Raw genomic sequence first — 26744 nt, 5'->3', positions numbered from 1 at the left:
TCTTGCTAGGTGTAATGTTCTACCTTCCTCCCTCCAACAAGGACGCCATCTTGGGATTCGATATAAAGATGGGAAGTGCCCATGTGACCTGGACTGTGTGGAATCTGTATCACACATGTTGTTATACTGTCCCTTCTGTGTTCAAGATAGGGAAAAGTATATAACCCACTTCTTGCGTGAAAGGGAAGAGGCAACTGATAAACTGAAGGTTATATCTCTTCTAAACAGTCACTGCTATGGGGTGCTGGAAGCTGTGGCCAAATTTTTAAATGGTGTAATCTTAAGTCGTTCTAACGTGTGTTAACTGGAATGCTGTGATGTTATGTTTTTGTTTATTTATATGCCATTAAAGGTATTTGACCTTGACATTGTACCCCAATTAGGTCCCTGTCCTTCCCAGGCTCCATCCTCAAATTTCCAGGAGATTCCCAGCCTGGATCTGGCAACAGATTCAAATTGCATGTACGAGAGGCGCATTGTGTCAGACAAGGCATATACATCCGTGATTATATTTAGTCTGATCACTGGTCTATAGAGGCCAACAGTAACTCCTCTTGACTGGCAGCAGCCGGCCAGGCTCTCAGGTAATAGTCTTTTTATGTAACCTTCTGCATGCAAAGCCAATGCACAGTTTTGTTTTTAAAAAGTCTCTAGCCTCTTTCATTGCAGAGATAAAAGGTGAAAGGTGCAGGCAGTTCCTCAGTTAACTCTCCAACTGGCTAATAACAGAACATGCTACTCTGCCTTTGTTTTCTTTCTCTGTGCATTGGGTGAATGGATCATTCAGGCAAGCAGTTAAGATTTGTAGACCAACCTCAACCAAATTCTTGCATTCCTGCAGGTCCTCCAGTCAATTTTTACTATTGGACTTTTGTAGCTGACTCAACCAGCTATTTCTTTAGCTGTCATTTCAGTCAGACAAACTTGCTGCGATCACTGTTTCTTCAGCCTCTCTGCCAGTTCACCCCATCCACTCTGCAAACCTTTACTGTCCTCCCTTCTGATAGATTATTTGGACCATTCAGCCATCCTTGGACAGTGTGTTTGTCTCTCTCTCTCTCTCTCTCTCTCTGTGACATGACCTTACCCGCCACAATTACATTCCGTTTTCCAGTTTGCTCATGCAAAGATGAGTCTGAACTGTTCATGAGGAAAATGTCGTTATAGGAAGCCAGAAGCAGCTTCTGGCCAAGGTTTCTGTTCCTCAACTTTTTAGCCACTCCCCACCCCTACCATCCAGCAGAAAAGAGCTCAAGTCTCTTGATGGCTTAAGCAAGGCATTTCCAACAAAAAACCAGTTCTGCTGGGACTATTTGGGAACTTGCAAATCTTTTACGTGTGCATGCTTTTAATATTTCCAGTTGCCAGTTGTGTAGTTGAGCTGTAACATAGTCACCATCCTGATATGCTATAATTTTCTTAAAAGTCCACTCAAGGATAAATAGCCTTTCTAATGCTGTAATGACAAGGGTCGTAGAAATGCACCCAGTTAGTCTGGTAAACATGAACTTTGTGTCTACTTTGGATTCCTAAGACAGATTCTATCTTGCCTGGAGTGATTGCTTCAAAGTTTCTTTTAACTCAATTTAATAATTATTAATGTTATTTAGAAAATGTCAATGCCACCTCTTGAGAACTTGCTCAAGATGGTTTAATCATCTCTTTTGCTGCTTGAGGGAAGTAACTAAAACCCCCCTAGCCATTCCACGAATAAAAGTGTGCTCCGGCAAATGGGGAGGTTGTAGGCCAGGCCCAGCCTTATAAGGCTGCCTAGGTCCGCCTCCCCAGTGACGTTAGGGCGGCCAGCATCACTGCTCGGTGCCCTTGAGGCTTGTCATGCATGAATGGCATGGCAAGCCTGAAAACCTCGCGAGCACTGGGAAGATCGCGAGGCAACGGGGGAAGGCAGCAGCCACCCAGGAGGCTGTCCCTTCCCCCCCCCAGCAATGCTCTTTTGCTCTCTGTTCTCTTGGGGCATGCTCATTTTCACCAATCCAGGCATGTCTGAAAGAAAAACACTTTTCTGCTACTAAGCCTTTTTTTGGAAAAAAATCAGAAATGAACACAATGCTATAACCATGTAACATTATAACACCTCTTTCATTCATTTTTTTGGAAAAAGAATTAAGTCTCCAGCCTCTTTTGAAAAAGAATTAAATCTCTAGCCTCAGAGACATTCCCCATGTTAAAAGATAAAGGTAGTTCCCTATGCAAGCACCAGGTCATTACTGACCCAAGGGGTGACATCATATTATGATGTTTAGAAGGCAGACTGTGTTTACTGGGTGGGTTGCCATTGGCTTCCCCAGTCATCTATACCCCCAGCAAGCTGGGTACTAATTTTACCAACCTTGGAAAGATGGAAGGCTGAGTCAACCCTGAAACCAACTTCTACTGACGTCAAACTCAAGTCGAAAACAGAGCTTTGATTGCAAAACTGCAACTTGCATTTGTGCGTCATGGGGCTGATAATTCCCCATATATCTCCATAAATAAAGGGGCTAGAAATGAAACCTTGGTGTGGCGCCCTGCCTCCCCTGTCACAGGCGGGGGCCCAGGATCCATCCCACCTATCCCTTCCCGGGCGATGTCAGGCCAGTCCTCACCCCTGGCGACTTGGGGTTTTCCCAAATTGGTTAGTCGTTGTAGCCACAGGGTGGCAAAGCCCCTAACTTTCCTTACAACTGGGTCCCTCCTTGCCCTCCTCTTCTGTGGAATACCGGGTGTACCCTGTCCCTTCCTGCAGTGGTGTAGTGGTGTGGTGGTTAAGAGCAGGTGCATTCTAATCTGGAGGAACCGGGTTTGATTCCCTGCTCTGCTGCCTGAGCTGTGGAGGCTTATCTGGGGAATTCAGATTAGCCTGTGCACTCCCTCACACACCAGCTGGGTGACCTTGGGCTAGTCACAGTTTTTCAGAGCTCTCTCAGCCCCACCCACCTCACAGGGTGTTTGTTGTGAGGGGGGAAGGGCAAGGAGATTGTCAGCCCCTTTGAGTCTTCTACAGGAGAGAAAGGGGGGATATACATCCAAAATCTTCTTCTTCTTAAGGGGTGGGCCTCTCCATTTCCTTTGGCTTGCTGCCTCCTCTAACCTGTCTCTACTGTTTCTCTCTCTCCTCCTATTTTCTTCCTTCTCTGCCTTCTCCTCCGTCTCTTTCCACTCTCCCTCACCTCTCTCTCCCTTTCTGGCCCTCCCTTCCTCCCTTTTATTCCTCCCCAGCCCTCAGACCCAATCGGCTTGACTGCTGCGGGTCCCTCCCTGGGCCCTCCCAGGCCACGCCCCCTCCTTCTGAGCCCACACCCTGCTCTGCTGGCTGGGGCTCAGGCGTTCTCCGAAAGGCAGGATTTTTCCTCCTCCTGCAGATTTTTCCTCCTTTCGTGGGTTTGTTGCTTTCTAATGCCTCACTTTCTAATGCCTCACAGGCTTAAAGAGACAAACCTGTAAGAAGCCAGGGCCCAGGACCATAAGGGCATTTATGCCTTTTTACCAGTGCTCCAAATAGAGCAAATACTACAAAAGCACCATGAGATTGTATTACTTTCTTATCTCAATACCATTCCAACTATTATCACTTCTGGAAATCATTAGGAGTGTATAACTATAGGATTTGCCCTGAAATAGTCAGTTAAAAGGGTACCTTGAGTTTGTTAAATGGACAGTTCTAAAACTGAAGCAATAAACTGAGCATAATCTGTATGTTTTGTTTTTTTTACTGGATAAATATCAAGGCTTTCTTAAGTTTGACAAAAGGAAGGGCAGGTTGGAGCCTGCAGGGGAAAAAAATTCATTGTGCCTTAGGCTTACTGGATGCTTTTCCAGGGCAATATGTTGCAAGACGGTTGCACTTCTTTTCAACAAGTTTAAGTCAACATATGAACAGCTGGCGGTACATTAAGTGGCTTCTGAAAAGGACTATAGGGGCAGTTCTTTGTGAGTTAGCCATCTAGTAAATGTGGTCTTTCTCTGTGTGTGTTAAGTGCCATCAAGTAGCTTCCAATTCATGGCTACCATTTGAATCAATGTTCTCCAAAAACATCCTATTATTAAAAGCCTTGCTCAGGTCTTGAAAACTGAGGACCATGGCTTCCTTTGTAGTCAATCCATCTCATGTTGGGTCTTCCTCTTTCCTTTCTGCATTTAACTTTTCCTAGCCAGCATGCTGTAGTGGTTAAGAACAGTGGACCTCTACCCTGGAGAACTGGGTTTGATTCCCCACTCCTCCCCATGAGAGTTGGATTCTAATTTGATGAACCAGGTTTGTTTTCTTGCTCCTTCATGTGAAGCCTGCTGGGTGACCTTGGGCCAGTCACAGTTTTCTCAGAACTCTCTCAGCCCTACCTACCTAACAGGGTGCCTGTTGCGGGGAGAGAAAGGGAAGGAGCTTGTAGGCTACTTTGAAACTCCTTACGGTTGAGAAAGCAGGGTTCAAATCCAAACTTAATATTGCATTTTCCTGTGAATTTTGTCTGCTCATGATGTGAACAAAGTATGACAGTCTCTGTTTAGTCATTTTAGCTTCTAGGACAGTGATGGCGAAACTTTTCGAGACAGAGTGCCCAAATTGCAACCCCAAACCCTCTTATTTATTGCAAAGTGCCTTGGGCGAGGTCGCGCCACCAGGTTTCGCGTGTCTTCACCGGGACCGAACTCAGGGCCGGGGGGGCGGCGTGGTGATGTTCATCCGTGACTCTATCCCCTTCAGGGCTGTTCCTGTCCCGGAGATCACTGGCATGGAGTGTGTCGGCCTAGAGTGGTTGGCCTTGGAGAGGTTGGCTGTCCTTTTGGTGTACCGGTCGCCTAGCGCACCTGGGGACGGCCTGCCATGGTTGCTGGAGGTGGTGGCTGACTGGGCGTTGCGGTTCCCTCGACTTATTGTCTTGGGTGACTTCAACGTCCATGTCGATACCGCCTCTTGTGCAGCAGCCGTGGACCTAGTGTCATCCATGGCGACGCTAGGCCTCTCCTTAAGTAAATTCTGGCCCCACTCATGAGGCCGGCCACTCGCTGGATTTGGTTTTCGGGTCGGGAATCGGTTTGGTCGTATCCTCTATTGATAGAGTGCCATGGTCCGACCATTTTGCCCTGAAGGTCCGGGTGGACCTGCCGCGCCAACCCTGTCTAGGTGACGGGCTAATTTATGCCCGCCTGCATAGACTTATGGATCCGATTGGTTTCCTGAATGCTCTGCGGGATCCTGAACCTGCCGGCACACTCGATGAGCAGGTGGAGGACTGGAACTCCCGGCTCTCCGATGCCATCGAAGTTGTTGCCCCCCGGCGTCCTCTGCGGCCCCGTTCTCGGCGGGGTCCGTGGTATACGGAGGAGCTCCGCAATATGAAACGGGGCCTCAGATGTCTGGAGCGAGCGTGGAGGAAATCTCGTGACGAAGTGGCGCGAGCATCTTATAGGACGTTTATGAAAGCCTATGAGATGGCGACGAAGGAGGCAAAGAGAGCTTTCTTCTCCTCCTCTCTTGCATCTGCTAGCTCTCGCCCAACACAATTGTTCCGTGTGATTCGGTCCTTGACCTCCTTATCGGAAGGTTCTGCAAATTTTCAATTGACTATTAGCTGTGAGGCATTTATGAGCTTTTTTGCGGATAAAATCGCATCACTCCGCCAGGACCTTCCCCACTCTTTATCTACAATTAGTGAACTGGAGGCTCCCTTGCCGTCTTCAGGCCCATGTTTTGCCCAGTTTTCCCTGCTCTCCGAAGCCACTGTTGACAGGGCCTTGGCTGCTGTTAGACCTACTACTTGTCCTCTGGATCCGTGCCCCTCCTGGCTTGTTATGCTTTGCCGGGAGGAGTTACGACCCCACCTGTTGAAGATCATCAATGACTCCCTTGAGCAAGGAGTCTTTCCCGGTGGGTTGAAAGAGGCAGTGGTCCGCCCACTCTTAAAAAGACCATCCTTAGATCCTGGCGATCTGGCCAATTACCGCCCCGTCTCGAATCTTTCGTTTCTGGGGAAGGTAATTGAGAGAGTGGTGTTGGAACAGCTTCAGGGTTTCCTGGATGATGCATCGGTGTTCGATCCCTTCCAGTCCGGCTTCCATGCTGGGCATGGGACGGAGACCGTTCTCGTCGCCGTCACAGATACGCTCCGTATGCAGCTTGACCAGGGCGGATCGGCGCTGTTGGTATTGTTAGATCTAACTGCAGCGTTTGATATGGTCGACCACAACCTTTTGACCCACCGCCTGGCCGCTTCCGGGGTACGGGGCACTGTCCTTCAATGGATTGCCTCGTTCCTCCGGGATCGGAGTCAGCAAGTGTGGTGTGGGGACCAAGCCTCCCGGCGGTGCCCACTTCATTGTGGGGTGCCTCAGGGAGCGCTACTGTCCCCGCTGTTATTTAATATCTACATGCGACCCCTTGCTCAGCTGGTACGGAGCTTTGGGCTGGTCTGTCATCAGTACGCTGATGAGACTCAGCTCATTCTGTTGATGGAGGGGGGAGCGGTCATCGCCCCTGCAGCTCTCCAGCACTGTTTGGAGGCGGTTGCTGGTTGGTTGCAACAGAGCAGGTTAAAACTTAATCCATCGAAGACGGAGATCCTCTGGCTTGGTCGTGGGTGGGTGGGTGAGAATTTCCAGCCGCCGGTGTGGGAAGGGGCCTCATTGGTGCCGGCCCCCTCAGTCCGCAGCCTGGGGGTCCACCTGGATTCGTCTCTTTCAATGGAGACCCAGGTGGCCCATATAACCCGGGTTGCGTTTTTCCATCTTCGGCAGGCCCGGCGGCTGGTTCCCTTCCTCTCCCACACAGACCTGGCCACTGTGATCCATGCAACGGTCACCTCCAGGCTGGACTATTGTAACTCGTTCTATGCGGGCCTGCCCTTGCGGTTGATCCGGAGGTTACAACTGGTCCAAAATGCAGCAGCCCGGCTGCTCACGGGGGGCGCCTTCCGTGATCATATTCAACCAATACTGCGCCGCCTGCATTGGCTCCCGGTTGAATTCCGGATCATCTTCAAGGTATGGGTACTTACCTTTGAGGTCTTACGCGGTCTGGGACCCTCATACCTTCGGGACCACATTACCCCATATGTCCCTACTAGGCCTCTACGTTCAGTGGAGGCCAATTTGCTGGTAGTCCCTGGCCCCTCAATGATGCGGCTGGCCTCCACGCGGGCCAGGACTTTTACAGCCCTGGCCCCTGCCTGGTGGAACACTCTTCCTCCAGCTGTCTGGGCCCTGCGGGATCTTGGTGAGTTCCACAGGGCCTGCAAGACGGAGTTGTTCCACTGGGCCTTTGGAGTGTCCAGCTGCTGATATAAGTGCCCCCGCCTCCTCCTACATTTTGGGCCCATTACCATCTATGGGCCCACTCTTTTTCTCCCCTTCTGGGAGAGTTTAACAGGGATTGTTGCGGGCATTGCTGTTATTAGTCGTTCTTAATTGCTGCATTTTAACTTAAATTATTTACAGTCTATTATGTAATTGTTATTTTATGTTGTTCACTGCCCAGAGCCCTTCGGGGGTTGGGCGGTCTATAAGACTGAGAAATAAATTAAAAAAAACACGGCAATTTAACCTGAATACTGAGGTTTTAGTTTAGAAAAACAGTTGGCTCTGAGGCATGCGTTACTAGGGAGTAAGCTTGGTGGTAGTCGGTGGCTTGGCTTTGAAGCAACCATGCAACTCTTCCAACAGGTGAATCTTGACCCTAGGAGGGTTTACTCAGAAGCAAGCCCCATTGCCAGCAACCGAGATTACTCCCAGGTAAAGGATCACCCTTTAGTTCTTCGCATGAAAATCAGTGGGGTTTAACAGCGCTTAACAAGGTTACCTACACTGCTTCCCCAAAACTAGGTCTTAGGTTTAATGCTAATAATCGAGCCCAGTGGCCTAGGCCAGCCTAGTTGTGTGTGTGTGGGGGGGGGCACTCTGTTTGTTTGTGCCCACAGAGAGGGCTCTGAGTTCCACCTTTGGCACCCGTGCCATAGGTTTGCCACCACTGTTCTAGGAAGAATTCAGGCTTGATTTGATCTGGAACCGACTTACTTTTTAAAGTGTGTGTGTGTGGGGGGGGGGGGATCAACAGAACACTCTCTTCCAACACCACATTTCAAAGGAATCTACTTTCTTCCTGTGGTCTGTATCTGCTTGCAATTGAGAGATAATGCAATTGAGAGATAAACAAACCAGGGCCTTTTCACATATTATGTTGCCACACAATCAATTTTAGCTCCCCTTTGTGAACACCTGTGTATTATACTCACCTAGTATATTTTAATGGGTACTTTAGACATCTATCTAAAAGTCATAATGTGTGCTTATAGTTGGGTTTCCCAGTCCCTCCTGGCTACCTCAAAGCCACTCCCCCATTGGAGCATCCCCTCTCCCTTGGGCAAAGCAAAACCAGGGATTTGCAGAGGTGCCACTTCAATGACATACCACTGCCAATTCATGTTATTAATGCTCCTATTTCAGCCACATCCTTGACCTGCTTCAGCCCATGTTGGTTTCAGATAAGGGTCCTTTACTTACAGCATCTTTCCAGCAGAGTTAACCCTCAAGATAGCTGGCCCATTAGTATCCAAGGAGGTGCTATCTGCTCTGTCTATGGCAGGGGTAGGGAACCTGCGGCTCTCCAGATGTTCAGGAACTACAATTTCCATCAGCCCCTACCATCAGCCCCTACCAGCATGGAGAGCCGCAGGTTCCCTACCCCTGGTCTATGGACAGCAATGCTACCTCCCAAGTTTTAGTGAGATTCTATTTTTCCTGCAAGGACCCTAGGATCTTACTATACCTTTTTCAGGATAAAGAAGGCAGGACAAACTGAAACGACGTGTGACTTGAGAAAGGCGTTTTGCAGCAATTGTGGCAGGTAAATTCAGTAGCCCATCCCTACATGTTGGCAACTTCAGATGGCTTGAAAAGTTTTGATTTTCTCCATTTACTGGGACAAAATTTTTAAACTGGCTTCCCGATGATTCTGAGATCCTGCTGTTTAGGTCTGATACTATTATAGCATCTATGTAGAGGCTATAACATTTGAAAATTGATTTCCACTTTTTAAAAAATCAGTTGCATGGAATATTAGGCTTTATGTAGAGAAGTCGAACAATGTGGAAAATGGATTTCAGACATAGTACGGACAATTTTTGGTCATCTTCTTGTGGGATGTTGACATTTGACTCAGTCATAACTTCGAGGGTCAAGAGCTGTATCACTGTTTATTCGGTCTATTTAAACACTAATGGGTCTAATCTAGAAGACAGATTTCTGGATAACCGCGTTTCCCATAATTTATTACAATACGGGAACTTCACTCTTGCGCAAGTCTCACATATTTCAACAAAACTTTTGAATGGAAAGGTCCCAGTGGATTGTGAATGAGGAGGCTACGGTCTGTATTCTGGGAGGGAAAGGAAAGAAAATAAATACAATAAGATGTGATTAGGACTGGTGACACCAAGTTGAGAAATATCTGGAGATCTGAGGGTGGGAAATCAGGCTTTGGAGAGTGAAGGGACCTCAGCAGAGTATACTGACACACAGCGCACCTTCTAAAACAGTGATTTTCTCCAGAAGTAGGATAAACATTTTAAATCAGAGGCAGAGATAGAGAGACAGATAGGTTGTAATTTGGGAGAATTTCAGGCCCTCCGCTGGAGGCAGGAAACCCTAGATGTGATTCTGTTCTATCAAAGAACCCTGTCGACACCTGTATTATTGGTTAAACGGTCCTTCGCTTATAAAACACAAACGTGCCCTTTTATGATACAATTGCGCTCCAGACAGCAGGTGAATCAATCATAAATCAGTTGTCTAATGCTCACCACCCATGAAGCGGTATCATTCTTTTTGCTTACAGCTATGTCATAAATTGATTTACACATCATTTCACACATTTCAGATCGGAATGCTTGGCTAATAGATTTATTTTTTTCCCCTCAGCTGCTATTATCTGAAATGCTGGAAAATTACCACATCCTTTCCTCTGAGTTCACTTGCCAAAAAGAGGCACAGCAAGCGATGATTCAGAAACACGCAGTTCTCAAAGCTCACATTCTACGATGCTCGTAAACCAGTTACTCGAACGGTAATCCACAAAGCTCATTGGATGGGGCCATCGTGTATTGATTTAATTTCAAACTTCAGCCCATTTTCTCCCCAGTGCGGACGTAAAGTGGCTGACATAATTCTCCTTGTCTCCATTTTATCCCTACAACTTGCCTATAACTGTCCTGTATGTCTGAAAGTGTATGACTGATCCAAGGTCTCCAGCAGGTTTTCATGGCAGAGGGCGTTTCCCCACTCTCGAGGATCCCCCCTATGCCGCGCACTGCTCTCAGCGCGCGGCATCCCTAGTGCGTGCCCCGGCGTCCCCACGATCCTGCGCTCTGCGCGGGGTCATCAAAAGGTGCTGTTTTCTCCAGCGCCAGGGATGCCGCGCGGTGAGGGGGCGTGACAGCGGCAGCGTCGGGGCAGCTGCGCTGTCGCCGCCCCTGTCGTGGGGAGTGCCGGGGGACCCCGCGCTACTTGAGGAGAGTAGCGCGGGGCTTAAGGTAAGTGGGGAAAGGCCCAGAGTGAGGTTCAGACCTGGGTCTCCCAGATCGTAGACCAACACTCTAACCCAGTGGTTCTCAACCTTCCTAATGCCACGGCCCTTTAATATAGTTCCTCATGTTGTGGTGACCCCAACCCTATCATTTATCCATTTTACAGATGGAGAACACTGATGCAGAGAGTCTTAGGCGACCCCTGTGAAAGGGTCGTTCGACCCCCAAAGGGGTCACAACCCATAGGTTGAGAACTGCTGCTCTAACCATTATATAATACTGGCTCAGAGGCAGAGCATCTGTTTTGCATGCAGAGTCCCAGGCTCAATCCTCATCATCTCCACTTACAAGAACGAAGTAGTGAGAAACTGTAATTGATTCTGGAGAGTTGCTGCCAGTTAAGAGTAGTCAGTACTGATCTCAACAGACCAATGGTCTGACCCACTGTGTCTCCTCTGAACTCAGCTTCATTCACCTAATTTAAAATTAAAAGAATTCCAATGGAATTTTCTGAATTTTCTGGGTTGCTGCCCATTTCTTGCAAGGCTTTTCATTAAGAATGATTTAGAATTTCTCATCCCTGCCATTTCAGCCCAAAAATCTCTGTTTTGATTGTGCCTCTTCTTTACGGTGACCAGCCGTCCCGATTTTCGCGGGACACTCACGCTTTTGCGTAGAGTGTCCCGCGTCCCGCCGGGCTTATGCCATTGTCCCGATTAGGCCGCAGTGCCTTCTGGGGCGCTTCCCTGTTTCCTGACTGGGGAGCGCCGCCGCAAAAGGCAGTGTGCTGCTGCGGGTGTGCACCCCCCCCCCGCTTTTTAATTGGAAAAATCTGGTCACTTTACTCTTCTTCATTGTGGGGACTGCATGTTTTTATTTCCTCAACATTTTCTGTTCTTTTAAATAAATCTTTCCTATTAAAGACACAACTTTTTCAACATTTGTTTGTCAATAAATCAGCACCATTGATCTGATTCGTAATCTCGGCCTCAGAGTGTAGAACAAAACATCTACACAATGGGGCCAGCAACAGAAGGGAAATATTTGCAGAAAAGTCTCCAAAAGTTTAAAATACCCTCGAAATGGAGAAGCAACATGTGCACCTGAATACATATCGCAATCAAAACAAGATCACATTTGGCATTGTGGGTTTGCCTAGCAACTCTATACAACTGAATTTAAAAAAACAGCAAGGTGTAACGTAGGGAACAAAAATCAGAAAGAGGCTGAGACTGGGAAGAGCAACCATGAAAGAGCTAGAAAAGATTGTTAAGTGTAAGGATGTGTCACTGGCCCTTTCTGTACAGCACAAATAAAACTTCAGTTTCTTATCTGGAACAGAGCTGTGTGGCTGTGCCCATGCTCAACTTCAGGGTACTTGATTTGATGTCGATTTGATTTAGTAGATTTGTATACTGTGCCTCCCTATATAGGCTCAGGGCCGTTTCCTACAGTACCAACACTAATTTACATTTAGCAGGCAAAATGACAAAAGTTCCAATTTCAACAGCTAAAATCCACAGATGGTATTACATTTTTAAAAGATTCCACCAAGGGAAAAACTACCCCAAAACAGGTAGAGTGAACAGAAGGGATAAAAAGAGATAAGAAAGGAAGAAAAGGGAGAAAGGATGGGAAAAGGAAAAGGGAGGGAAGAGGGAGGGAGGGAGGGAAGGAGGGAGGGGAAGGAAAAAGAAAGGAGACAGCCTTGATGGAAATACTGTAGCTGCCTCAACCATATGCCTGGTGGAACAGCTCTGACTTACAGGCCCTGTGAAACTACTAGGCCCCTCTTCTAATAATTCTTATATTCCATAACTTGGCTAGAAAATGGAAAACAATAAAAAAAATTAAAAAAAAGAAACTACTATGTCCCACATCCCAGATCTCATTAGACAGGGAATTCCACCAGGGTGGGAGCAGAGTTACACAATTCTAAGCTCAGTAGACTTCAGCAAACCTAAAAGGGGGAGACTCTGCTTCAGATGTTAGCCCTATTAAATCTGAGCTCAAGTGCTGATAGCTCAGGGACAGGAAGCTTGTTATGTAAGTAGCTTGTGCAATTCTCCGCTTGACCAGTGAATGCAATAGAAAGCTGTTATTTGTTTAGTATCAAACAGGTTTGCTTTTAAGGCTTCGCTCAATGGTGTCACATAATCAACTTAATATCTATAAACATGTAACACTATATTCATGAATCTATGCCTTTTCAAACATTCTATGATCCTGCTTGATCTTGATGCTGGTTTTGGGCAAATTCCTTCCTTCCTTCTCTTCCTTCTCTTCCTTCCTTCCTTCCTTCCTTCCTTCCTTCCTTCCTTCCTTCCTTCCTTCCTTCCTTCCTTCCTTCCTTCCTTCCTTCCTTCCTTCCTTCCTTCCTTCCTTCCTTCCTTCCTTCTGTGTGCAAACCACTCAGACGACTTGATATCTAACTACTGGAACATTACCTGGTGGAATCTGTGATATGTTGATAGCAGCTAGCCCCAGAGATAGATATATGCTGCTGGAGGGAGGGATGGAAGCAGTGCTTGGGCTGTTGGTTTGGCAGAAGGTGCCCCAATGCTACTGATGACTTCTGAATATTCTGATCATTTGGAAGGAATCTGCTACCTCTTCTATCAAAGGAAGAAGTTCTTAGAGACCCTTAGAGGTCCTCCAATTCTGGTATTTCTCCCCACTCTAAAGTAGCTCACTAGAAAAATAGTGAAGGTTCTTGGCTGTGAAGGTTCTATCACTCTTGCATTGAAATAATGAAAACAGCACAATCCCAATAATATATTGTAGTAGGATTTTGAGTATGCTGGCTCTTTAAGCCATTAAAGAGAAAGGTGCTGCAAAACAGTCCTGTTCTTGAAACAGAACAGGACTGTGCATACCTTATGCCTCACCCTTTCATGTAATTCCCCCTAATTTTAATGACTAGCTCAGGGTGTTGAGCTGTGGGTTTAATTCGAACAGCGGCATCAATTTCTTTGGCAGACTCCATCGGCAGTTGAACGGCAGATCCGGAACTGCCTTGGGTGAAGGCCCAAAGCCTGACAGCCTTGCATTTTTTTTTAATTGAGAAGTTCTACCTGGTTATATCCATGCAAATCCCACAATGCAGTGCTGACATATTTTCTTTTCTAATTAAAAAATGGGGGATCAAAGATGTTTGATGTCCCTATTCTTTGTTGCCCGAATTAGCTAACGTTCTAGAATCAGATTGGCTGGAACACTGAAGGGAGGGGATGTTCAAGTGTGAAGAGAAATTCCAACTTAGGTGTTTCACAATTAAGAGAGAGACTGCTTCCATATCATAATGATCCTCGATGTAGCTTTCATTGCCCCCATCAAATGTGCAATGTGGCAAAGAGTGCATCAATGGCGTAGGAAGTTAAGAGCTCATGTATCTAATCTGGAGGAACCGGGTTTGATTCCCAGCTCTACCACCTGAGCTGTGGAGGCTTATCTGGGGAATTCAGATTAGCCTGTGCACTCCCACACATGCCAGCTGGGTGACCTTGGGCTAGTCACAGCTTCTCGGAGCTCTCTCAGCCCCACCTACCTCACAGGGTGTTTGTTGTGCGGGGGGAAGGGCAAGGAGATTGTAAGCCCCTTTGAGTCTCCTGCAGGAGAGAAAGGGGGGATATAAATCCATGCTCCTCCTCCTCCTCCTCCTCTTCTCCTCCTCCTCCTCCTCCTCCTCCTCCTCAGTCCCTTTCCCTGCACTTTCCTACTTTCCTTGTCTCAGGACCCTGTGGCCACAATCCCTATGCTATCAGATACTTTTAGAGATTTTTGAAAAAGTGGCAATTGATATATCACCATAGTGCGCTCTCTCTCTCTCTCTCTCTCTCTCTCTCTCTCTCTGGGTGGGTGGGTGGGTGGGTGGGAAGGGCCATCAACTTAGAGCTGACAGAAAGGGACCTCAGAGGTGACTTTCCATTGCCTGCCTTTGTGGGGCAAACCTAGACTTCCCTGATGGTCTCCCATCCAAGTGCTAATCAGAACTGATCCTGCTTAGCTTTCAAGATCAGATTAACCTGGGCCATCCATGCCCACTAGTTTTTTTTTAAATTCCTGGTTCCTTTAAAGAAATAAAACCAAAATGTAAAACTCCTTTTGGTAGTAGAAATATGCCTTTCCCCTTATATCTGCTGTGAGAGGAGATAAGGACTTGCTTGAACTTTAAGGAAAGCTGGGAGTTCAGAAGAATGGAGAGAAATCATTGTAATGTTGTAATTCTATATACAATTTATAATAAGCTATCCAATGGCATGGTGGCCATTGGCAGAGGGACTGAGGAAAGGAAAGTGTTTTTTATTCAATAGGCAACTCTAATTGATTAATTGGGTTATCGACTGCGCTTATGATCATGCAATTCTTTAGGTATCTGGCCTGACCTATAGGATCCAGGACCGTGTTATCCAGATCAAGTTTCTTCACAATCCTTTTTTGCTAATCTTTCTGTCATGTCATTGGAAAGAAAGCCATGAAGAAACAATGGACTTGATATAATGTGAACGAAGTCCCAGTCTTTTGCAAACATTCTGAGCAAAACTGAAGGGCGTTGTCACTCGCAATCTCTTTTGGTATGCCATGCCTTGCAAATACAGATTCACAGTGTTTGATTACTGATTTACTTGAGATGTCCTCTAGTAAACATGCATACCTTGATTTGGAATATTAAGCAACCAGGAGAAAACAAATGTTTTCTTGACATTCAAAATAAATAAGTTCCTCTCACCTATCTTATTTTTATTCTATTCTTTCTACAAAAAGCTCGAGGCAGTATACATAGCATTCCCATCCTGGATTTTATCACCCCAAGAAACCTGTCATGCTGTTTGAGAGGTGGGAGACTCACAGCCCCAAGGTTTTCCAATCAGTGTCATGCCAGAAAAAGAATTTAAATCTGTCTACAATCAAGCACACTCTAAGCACTACACCACAATAGCTGGCTAGCTTCTTTAGGCAGTATGGCTCTGTTCCTTATTCCTTCTTCAAAGCTGCAATAAGCCCAGACACTGGGGTGGATCCAACTATTCAATGGCCCATTACCCATGGAACCTTGGGCCAGTCCCTGGAGCTGAGAGAGTTCTGAGAGAACTGTGCCTGACCCAAGAACACCCAGCAGGCTTCATGTGGAGGAGTGGGGAATCAAACCCTATTCGCCTGATTAGAGTCCACTGCTCTTAACCACTATGCCACGTGGGCTCTCTCCTGAGATACCTACTCTATCTGAATTGTCGTTGAGCACTCCAGCTCCCTCACTGGGCTCAGAGACTTCTTGCATTGGCATATAGAGACCTCCAGTGTATTTCCATCTCTAAGAAGGCTCATCTCTCTTGGTCCTTTTGTCAGCATACATGGTCCTCCTTCACCTTCCTACCCTTACACCCAAGTTCTATTATGCATCTCAGAGGTGGTTTGGCATGGCTTGCCTCTTCGTTGCAACTCTGGCCTTCCCTGGTGGTTTCCCATCCAAGTATTGATGGAGGCCAACACTGCTTAGTTTCCAAGATCCGACGAGATCGGACTAGCTTGTTCACCTGAGCTTAGGTACATCTATACAAAGGCCTGTTTGACTAGGAATTTTAGACGTGTCAGCTATATTAACCTGGCTTGTCTATTTTTGTCTCTCCATAAAAGAAGAAACCCCGTGTTTCATTGGAGGAGGGAAAAACAGCATGTCTTGATCTGTTGATGCCACCCCTTCCCTCTGCCTCTTTCAACTTTCTCATCCCTCAGGGTTTATTTTAGGGTGATGGTGGATTGTATTAACAAATGTGCAGCAGGAGATAGGCAATTTGTGAATCCATAGGTCTGGCTGGAAGTAACAGGGCATGAAACATGAAAACCTTAATTTCTTAGGTGCCCGAAAGCTTTTCTGTTAATGTCCCTTCACTGCTTCCTATGGCTTGCCTACTGCTTCTTCCCCACTCCCTAATTCCTGGGAACGCTGCTGTTGAAGGATAAAAATATGCCTGCTGCCTGAAGGTAGGAAGGGAGAGGCTCAGCAAGCCTGAATTTGTTTACCTGAACTTGGCAACTTTATCCCACTATATATATATATTTAAAATTAACCACCCATCCGCCATTTTCATCGTAAACTGGTCTCTGCAGTAATGCTGTAAAATCTGTGTAAGTAGGCTAAAGTCTTTTCAGTCTGAATTGGTGTTTCTCCACTGCTGTTTCGTATTGAAACAAGAAAGGAAATAGAGGAGTAGTAGTTGTAATGCAGATGAGCTTTCTGGAACACCACAGCAAATTCTCTTTCGAACCCACGTCTGGTCTAATCACATTACAGTGGATGGGGGAGGGGGAGGGGCAGGGGATCCACATTTGAGAGTGGGCAGTACGCAAGTGGAGAGTGCTGAATTCTCGTCCTTCCAAACGTCTGTTCCTTTTCTGTCAACTGGGGCCCCCATGGCCAATTTGCCGCCCCGGGGATGCCAAACTGGTGAGGGGGGAGCAATGTGGGAGCGTGGGGGATGGCAAGCATGAACTTCTTCTCGTGTTGTTGACATCTCAGGTCCATCCACGGCAGCTGCACAAAACATTCTTCATGTGCAGCCCAACTTGGATCCTGCAAGGGCAGAAGCACGAGTGGAGTCCCGTGCCTTCTCTCAAGTTGGCGCTGCTTTGGATCTACATAAGCTTTCCTGTGTATCTTATCTTGGATTCTACTCAGAGGTGTAGCAAGGGGGGAAAGCGCTGGGTGCACTGGTGCGTCCTCTGCTCTGCCCCGCCCCCACCACACCCACACAAGGGCACACGCCCGGTGCGTCGCGCACCCCCTGTCCCCTTGGAGCTACACCTCTGATCCTACTTTAACTTGTGCCAGACCTTTGATTCTGAGTCCACTTGAAGAAAAACTGCCAAGTGGAGTTTCAAGATGTAGGGTTGCCACATCTGGCTTGGGAAATTCTAAGAAATTTGGGGGTGGAGCTCTGGAGGGGGGAGTTTGGAGGGAAGCTGAGTGGCAACCTGATGCCACTATAAGAGTCGTGCTGCTCCTGGACCTAACAATATTCAATAAAGTCCATTCTCTCAGTCTAGGGGAACTGATTCTGAAAAGATTTGAGGTCTATCCTGGAAGTTGGTGATCCTTGGCAGGTGCACAATGGATTTAGGCTCCTTTCACACTTTCCACACCTTCATTTCCCTCCTTTTAAAAATCACATCCCCACCCCCACCCACCCCCCGGTCCGCCCCCAAATCTCCCACTTTAAATGTGATTGTGGCAGATTCCTATGGGAAGTACGGTCTGCTGTTATCATGAGCCATTAGGCCTTGAAAATGATCTTCGGAATTCCACTGAAATCCTCAATCCTGCTGGTCTGAAAATACCCCAAAAAATTATTTTACTGGTTATCTTTCTTTTCATGTAATTTCCTCCCTCATTTTGGAAGTGGGAGGATATGAGCCCTTCGGGGATAGGCGGCCTATAAGTTTAATAAAATAAAATAAAATAAATAAATATGTCACGTGACTACAGGCGGCTCCTGCTTGATCTGTACTGGAATAGGTATGCCTTGGGTTACAAATAAATGTTTGATGGTACTGTGAGATGTGTGGCCCTGCCCTTGGCTGTACTTGAAGGCAGATATAAAAAGATTCCATAATCAGAGAGACTTTGGCCATGTGCAAAGGGAAAGGTGGAGATGATGGGACATGTCTCTCTCTCCCCCCCACCACCGCCCAATTGTCATTATTACAGTGGATTGTGGGATAAAATCTTCCCCCTTTACTAGCCCAACTAACTGGCTGCTCAGAAAAGGCACGTTTAGAAATGGTATTACTAGATGAAAATCCGTATATTTTGAGGCAAGTGGCTAATTTTTGCACCTTTGTGATTAAACTCTGAAGTAAGATAAGGGTCCTTGATAATAGCAATGAACCATTTTAAATTTAATAGCCTCTTAAGATGTATAAATGTTTCAATGCATTTCATATGGAATTGTCATTGTTTTGTCTGAAAGATGAGGTTCTACAGTTTCAGATTATCAGCTATGCACTGTAAAATCTGTTCTGGGCTGCATACTGGTCTATGATCACAATAAAGGATTTGATAATACTATATTGATTCCCTTTTATGAGTGCATCTCTGGCTTTGCTTGTCTAACTTATCATTTCCCACTGTCTTCTATTTGCCCAGTTTCATTAGCCTTGGATTTGACGTTGAGCAGAGCTTCGGGAAGCAGCCCTTAGATTTCCACATTGTTTTCCAAAGATCAAATGTGCTTTTGCTTTTCTAAGCATTCCTCCTGTCTCACAGTTTTGGAATCTGTTATCTGAAACATGATTATATAGCACACTTTGGCAGCTGCAGAGGTGATAACAGGGGGAAAGCAGATTGTTCACAGAACTAAGCCTGCAGACACAGTTGAAAATATACCTCCCCACCTCTTGGCAGCTACCAGTTCCCTTGTAAGAGTTGGCCAAGTTCCTTCCTCTTGGAACCCAGCTGCATCCCGAACAATATACTTAGCAGGTGTTGGCAGCACCCCCAGAAATGGCAAGTGTGGGAGAGACTGAACAACTGGTTGGTCGACCTCTTACTTAGAAGCAGTACTCATGCAACCGTCCCTTCCATGTGGACGGAACCACCTGAGTTAATACACATAGAATGATAAAAATCATAGAGTTGGAAGGGGCCACACTGTCCAACCCTCCACTCAATGCAGGATCAGCCTAGAACATCCCAGCAAGTGTTTGTCCAGTTGCTGCTTAAAGGTGGGCTCACTATCTCCCTAGGCAGCTGATTCTATTGTTGCACAACTCATATTGTAAATGTTTCCCTAATACATGGTTGTCCCCAGGCATGCATACAAGATTTTGCTTCTTCCTTTGTAACGATGTGTTCGAGAGCCAGGGTGGTGTAGTGCTTACAATGTTGGACTAGAACAGGGGTCTGCAACCTGCAGCTCTCCAGATATTCATGGACTACAATTCCCATCAGCCCCTGCCAGCATGGCCAATTTGTAGTCCATGAACATCTGGAGAGCTGCAAGTTGCAGACCCCAGGCCTAGAACCTGGGAAATTTAGGTTCAACTCCCCACATGCCATGGAAGCTTGCTGGGTGACTTTGGGCCAGTCACACACACTTAGCCTCAACGCTGACAAGTATTTGGAGGGGAAACCTCCAAGGAATATCATGAGCACGAGGCAGAGGCAATGGCAAACCACCTCCAAATGTCTCTTCCCTTGAAAGCCTTATGGCAATGATGGTGAACCTTTTCGAGACCGAGTGCTCAAATTGCAACCCCAAACCCACTTATTTATCGCAAAGTGCCAACACGGCAATTTAACCTGAATACTGAAGTTTTAGTTTTGAAAAAATGATTGGCTCTGAGGGGTGCATCACTCGGGAGTAAGCTTGGTGGTAGTTGGTGGCTTTGCTTTGAAGCAACCGTGCAACTCTTCCACTGGGTGAATCTTGACCCTAGGAGAGTTTACTCAGAAGCAAGCCCCATTGCCAGCAACCAAGCTTACTCCCGGGTGTTTTAGTTCTTCGCATGAAAATCAGTGGGGTTTAACAGCGTCTAACAGGGTTACCTACACTGCTTTCCCAAAACTAGGTCTTAGGTTTAATGCTAATAATCGAGCCCAGTGGCCCAGGCCAGCCTAGATGTGTGGGATGGGGGTGGGGGCTCTGTTTGTGCGTGCCCACAGAGAGGGCTCTGAGTGCCACTTCTGACACCCGTGCCTTATGGGGTGCCACCTCTGGCACCACTGCCTTATGGGGTTGCCATGAGTCAGCTGGTGACAGCCCTTTTCAGCACCACCATCTCTGTGTTTGCATATTTTCTAGTTCCTGACTGCAGATCTCTTGTAAAAATAGAAGACAAAAAGCTCAAAATGGCATGGGTATAAATTATTGCATAAATATTAAAAGTAATAAAAAAAGAACCCATCGCGAATGAGTTTTTCCATGACTTAAAATCTTGACTTTGTTTGCAATTTCCAGTCATAACATTTTCTCTCTCTCCTTTTTTTTAAAAAAAGGGACTTCAGATTAGACCCACTGGTTTCTTGCTGCTAAGAGGGAGACTTTCTTTTTGTGTGTGGTAAAAAAAGAATAATTGGATCCAAGCCATTGTTTCCAGTTATCAATTCATCTCTTTTGTTACTTGGGTCTAGCAAATGTGTCTTCTGGTTGCAGTGACAGATATTTCCATCCTTAAGTGGCTGGAAGTAGAAGAATGAGAGATAAGATAGAAGAACGGGCAACTTGTTATCCTTTGGAATGGCTTAGACTGCAAACTGAAAAGCAGACACATGAATAAATAAGGCTAGCAGCTGGATTATTATGAAAAATCCCCCTTATGGCAGAAAATCTCTGAAAAGGAAAAATATGATGTGGCATGGGAAAAATCTCTTTCCTAGTCTCAGGAACTCTGATAAACCCACAGTTGCACATTCACCCAGGTAAGTAAGGATCCTGCCTAATTCCAGTAAGTAGTTTATGTTGTTACCCTTAGATCCACATGGCATTATGGGACATTCATTCACCCATGGCACAAACAGGAATTTGATTCTAGACTCATAGACTCCAGCATTTTGATCTTCTGGACAGCCTCAGGCTATACGGGCCTTTTCCTGCTGAAAGCAAAGCAAGTTTCTCTTTGGGGAGAATAGGAGGGGAGTACAGACTACCGCGGTGGTTAAGAAAGCCCAGCAAAGACTGTACTTTCTGAGACTTTTAAGGAAGCAACAACTAGATGGAAAACTTCTGGTGTCCTTTTACCGCTGTGCTATAGAGAGTGTCCTAACCTACTGCATCTGTGTATGGTTCTCCAGTTGCACAGTGGCGAATAGGAAGGCGCTCCAAAGGGTGATCAATACTGCACAAAGGATTATCGGCTGCCCTCTCCCCTCCTTGGAAGAAATCTATAATGCCCGAAGTCTAAAATAAAGAGCCCAAAGAATATTCTAAGGGGACCTGCCTCATCCAGCACACTCTCTTTTTAAACTTCTCCCATCTGGCAGACCATACAGGACTGCCCTCAGAACTAGGACAAAGAGGCTTAGAGACAGCTTCTACTCTAGAGCTGTGGCTATGCTAAACTCCGCTGCTTCATATTGATGTATTTGGGGCTGTGTAGGGATGGGTGGAGGATGATGATGTATGAGTCTGAAATTGCATGAGTCTGAAATTGTATGAGTCTGAAATTGTGTGCATCGAGGAATGCTGCTGTAAATTTCGTTGTGCGTGCACAATGACAATAAAATGCTTATGCTTATGCTTATGCTTATGAGAAGGGGCCCAGCAATTTTGTTGGCTCTCAGAAAGCTGGAGCTGCAGCTGGAGGAGGAGACCAAGGGAGTTTCTGTTAAGAAAAGAAAGTGAGAAGGTGGGTACAAAAGGAGGAGAGGAGGAAAGTTCTGAAGGCTTAGATGAGACTGGGCTCTTCAGAGCTGGGACAGCATTAAGCAACTTGGTAAAGCCTTCATCATTGATGGTCCCATATAAACAATGACCGATGATGATGATCATGATGAGGATGATGAGCTTCATTTGGAAACAACTGGTATAATTCCTTAATAGGAGAAAAACTGTAATAACAATGCATGACAGCACTTCAGAAGAGGGGCCTTTCTCTACTGATTTTTTTTTTTTTAATTAAAGGAATTGGTCTCCTTGGTATAAGATGCCTGCCCCTGTTTATAAACTATTTGCTGAAAGCTTATATAACAAACCATGGCCTTTTCCGCATGAGTCGTTTAAAATGTATCCTGCTGCCAAATGCTATGTTTTGTTGTTGTTGTTGGTATTTCACATGTTTTTCCCTCCCATTTGGTTCTGGAAACATTTCCACTTTACTTTTCCTCCAATGGAAAATTTAGATTAGAAAGAAGTATCCAATTTTATTTCATGCTGGGCTGGGATTTTTCCCTCCTTAAAATGTGTTTGTTTCTGCAAAGAAGAATCGAAGTCTTGTTACTGCAGAAAAGGATCCAAACCTGAAACAAAATCAAGTTTGAATATTTATCAACAATTCTGAAGTGCCATCTGTTTTCGACAAAATCAACTCTGAGCTACAGAATCAGAGTCAGAAAAAAAATGGCAGTAAATTAACATTTCTTTCTGAATTGTCTTGGACATGTTTTGAAAAAAATACAGCTGTTTAGGGAAAGGGAAATGTGAATGGGGGATGTTTCTATGGGGATGATGGCAAAATATGTAAAATACATCAGAAGTTTCCCAATAACTTTTCTGATTTTTGTTTTGGGACTTTTTTGGATCATTTGATTTTGGAGTTAGCATGAACATTTTTTTTCGCCCTGCAAGGAACATTAAACACCCCCACAAAACCCATTTTATGTTACATGAATGCTCAACAGGAGTTCAAGTAAACTTCCTGACATGGAATGGTGAATTCCAAAACATGTTGGATTGATCCATTGGGGCCAAGGCCCCTTCCACACAGCAAATGTATAAAAGGTTGCAGTTGTAATAAAGGAAACAATTATCCTGTTTTCTTGTTCACCTACTGTCCGTGCAGGCAGCGACTGGAGCCCACGGAAACAATCTGGGTTGCTGTCGTGCATTCGCATGAAGACACTTCTCTTTTTAAAGTTGTCCTGCAAAGCATGCATGCTATCCAGGCAGGCAGAGATGAACCCCCTCAGCCCTACTGATATCCCACGATATGACTGGCTGCACCAGTGTAGATATGTAGGTGCAAGCCACAACAGTTTTAAAAAGGAAAAGGGGCCTCCCTGCATGGGTGGGTAATGGCGGGTGGCTTCTCTCTCACCGTGGAGGGCAGGGTGGAAGGGAGGGAACTAAAGCACTTCCTGCCTGACTGTTCGCTCAGGAGCTGCTCCAACGCAGGATTTTTGAAAAGGATGGCTTGTTTATCGAATTTCAAAAAACCCGAGTTTGGGGAAATACAACACAGCAGACCTGTTTTGGATGTGGGACCTGTGCGAAGTCCCCCCTTCCCAACAGGTGAAATAGCATCCCACACCTGTGTTTCTTGTGGAATGGGCCAAGACCAGTGCAGCAGGCAAGAGACATCACACAGGAACTCCCAAGTCACATCAGGAGGATCCTGAAAAGTCTTGGGATTTGAAGAGTCTGGTGGGATGCCTACTGACCCAGCCAGTGTACCCCACCTATACAGAAAGAGAACTGTGATCTTTTTTTTTAAAATATTTTTATTGATATTTCGGAATTATTACAGATTTATAATGTGTACTTTATATACATCCTCCATATCTTTTCCCCCCTTTTTCCCCTCCCCCTCCTTCTTCTTCTCTTCTTTAGATGCGCAGCAGCAGGTCCATTCTTTTCAATCTTCTTGTCCATTTTTCTTCTGTAATTCCAATTTCGTTTAGCCAGTCTTTGAATTCCATCCAAATCTCCTTCATGTCCTTTTGTTTTTCTTGCCATATTTGATTTCTTGACATTGTGTCGAAAATTTCTAATTGTATTTGCTCCCATATATATTCCAACCATTTCTGCATTGTCCAGATTTTTTTGTCCTTCCACCCCAATGCTATTACTGCGTGGGCCGCTCTGATCATGAATTTGAAAAGTTTTCTTTTTCTTTGTTCTATTATAATATGATCCACTATACCTATAAATAGTAAATCTATATTTATCTTTATTTTTACTGTGAACTGTGATCTTATACGAGACCAGACTTTGGAGTATGTGGCAAGCTCAAAAAGTCTTGAGAGTCCTCACTGGGCCAAGAGTGAGATGTGGTTGCAGCCATGATAATGACAAAAAGAAATGGTCCTCATACTGATAGGATTGTTGTCAGGATTTTACAAGGGCCTGCTTCATTCATTCAAGCAAGAATTAACTGTTGAACTGCCTCATGCCTAGAATCACATGAGCTTTTGGAAAGATCTATGTTTCTTAAGAACATAAGAACATAAGAACTAGCCTGCTGGATCAGACCAGAGTCCATCTAGTCCAGCATTCTGCTACTCGCAGTGGCCCACCAGCAAAAGAGGAGAGGCGTGCACACAGGCACAGATAGACTGCACAGATACCCAGACTGAGGCACCCTGTTGAGGTACTTAGAGAATTGGACTCGGTGGCCCAATCTCCTTGAAAGTTGGGGGTTATTTGAAGGACAGGAACCATTAACCAGTCCAGCCACCCTGAAAGTTTCCCCGTGGGAATTATGGACTCAAACAATTCGGATACCCGGAAAACACCTGAATCCGAATATCATATTGGTGTTGGAATCTGGGAATATCAGGAATACCAATATTTTTGGGTCCAATATACCTAATTTTTTAAAAAATTGGGGGTTTTTTTGCACACCTCTGCTTATGGGAAACATACTTGCAAAAGGCTGAGAAAAGGGTGAAGGTCTGTGTTTTTCCACAGTGAACATTTTATTTGACATTTACCACATCAAGAAAACCTATTGAAAATTATTTGTACCCAACTGGGTTAATATTGGCTGTCACCATATAGTCAAATAAACTATATGTAACTAATAAGGTGTTAAAAACACCTTATGTTTATGTAAAAACACCTTACTGTATGTAACTAATAAGGTGTTAAAAACACCTTATGTTTATTTTATTATCTCAAAAAACACGGCAAAGAATTAGATTGAACAGTACACTGGTTCCTGCTAAAACATCAGCATTGACCTGCCAAAAGCTGCCTCATTGGCATAACTTTGTATCATTTAAAAAAGAGGAAAAAGAAAGAAAGAAAGAAAGAAAGAAAGAAAGAAAGAAAGAAAGAAAGAAAGAAAGAAAGAAAGAAAGAAAGAAAGAAAACATTTCAAAGTGTTTTTTTTCTTTTCTTCATAATATTGACAACTGTATCATAGGCTTTTACCATTACAAATGGAAACTTCCAGATTCTCAAAATCAATTCAAATAATAGTATTTAAATACACATTCCTTCAACCTAGAATTTACTTTTTGAACATTTTATTATTCCTTGTTAAGTGAGCCTGGACAGAGTCAATCCTTTGTTTAAAAAAAAAAAAGCAGGAGGGTCTTTGCTTTTCCTCTGTATTTTTTTCCCTCACATTCTTCACTGATGAAATAGATTTCATAGCTCTATAAAAACCTGAAAATGTTATAATGTCCTGGCTTGTTGATTTATTTTGGTTGTGAGCCACCTTAAGCTGATGTCTGAAGAGAGAACATTCACATTTTCAAAAATAAATAAAGGTAATGTGAAAAACCATCGCACCGTGTGAACAAGTTACAGAAAACAGCCGAAACCATCGTTTCCCCTATGATATCTTGGAACTAAATCATCATGTCAGCTTGGTTGCATCTTTTAATCCTTTGATATGAAGAGATTGGTTCATTGGTACAGATATCCTTCACTAATCGAGCAGGAAACTGTGTTAGTTCACAGAAGAACCAAAACTTGTGTAACTTTTTAGTGTTGATATTAGGATCAACAAAAATATCATCAACCCTTTTTATAAACTGTTGTTTGGTCCTAATAAAAGGTATTCATGATGTATGTTTTTGGCTTGATCTGGAAGGACAAGATGTTCCTCACTACGTGTTCTGCGGGGGCACCTCTCTCTTCAGATATATCCAGTGCCCACCTGTGCCACACACAGCAAGGCAGTTTACACTCCGAGCTGCCTTTCTTGGCCATTCTTGTATGAATTCCCAGCGTGCTCAAAGAGAGCTAAGATTTCTCTTGCTGTGTCACTCCTCTAGGCAACTCCTCCATCAATCTGTCCTCTGATTTCTACGGCTGTTCTTATCATGGTGCCTCAGGATTTATTGCACGTATCTCACATCTAGTCTAATGGGAGTTATGTGCGTAAGTCCCTTTAATCAACACAAGGCTATCAATATAGTCTGTAATTCGGGCCTGCTGGATGTTCTTGTTTATACTCAGCGTCATCTGAGATATTGATCTTCTGTGGCTTACCCTTTAAAAAGTAAAACTTAAAAGAAAATGGAGAAGTTATAAAAACCTGCTGAAGAATATTATCGCTTAACTTCCTCTTTATAGCAACAGGCACAGATAAGGGGACTGCTGTTTTAAGTTTCCAGGGTACCATAAATCTGACTTTTCCTCTGATCAATTTATTACTTTTGACTGTCCTCTGGAAAATGCGCAAAGCAATTATATTGGTTATGGCATTAATAAATAAATCACTTACCATATCTCTTCACCAGCGATGATTGTGGAGAAACAACCAGTAACAAATTACATGCTGGAAAATCCAAGGTACTTTACCATTAAGAAAACAACAGATTTGCAGGTTTGAGGTGGGCGTAAT

The sequence above is a fragment of the Sphaerodactylus townsendi genome, linkage group LG07 (assembly GCF_021028975.2).
Source record: "Sphaerodactylus townsendi isolate TG3544 linkage group LG07, MPM_Stown_v2.3, whole genome shotgun sequence".
Taxonomy (NCBI): domain Eukaryota; kingdom Metazoa; phylum Chordata; class Lepidosauria; order Squamata; family Sphaerodactylidae; genus Sphaerodactylus; species Sphaerodactylus townsendi.
This window is presented reverse-complemented; position numbering follows the sequence as displayed.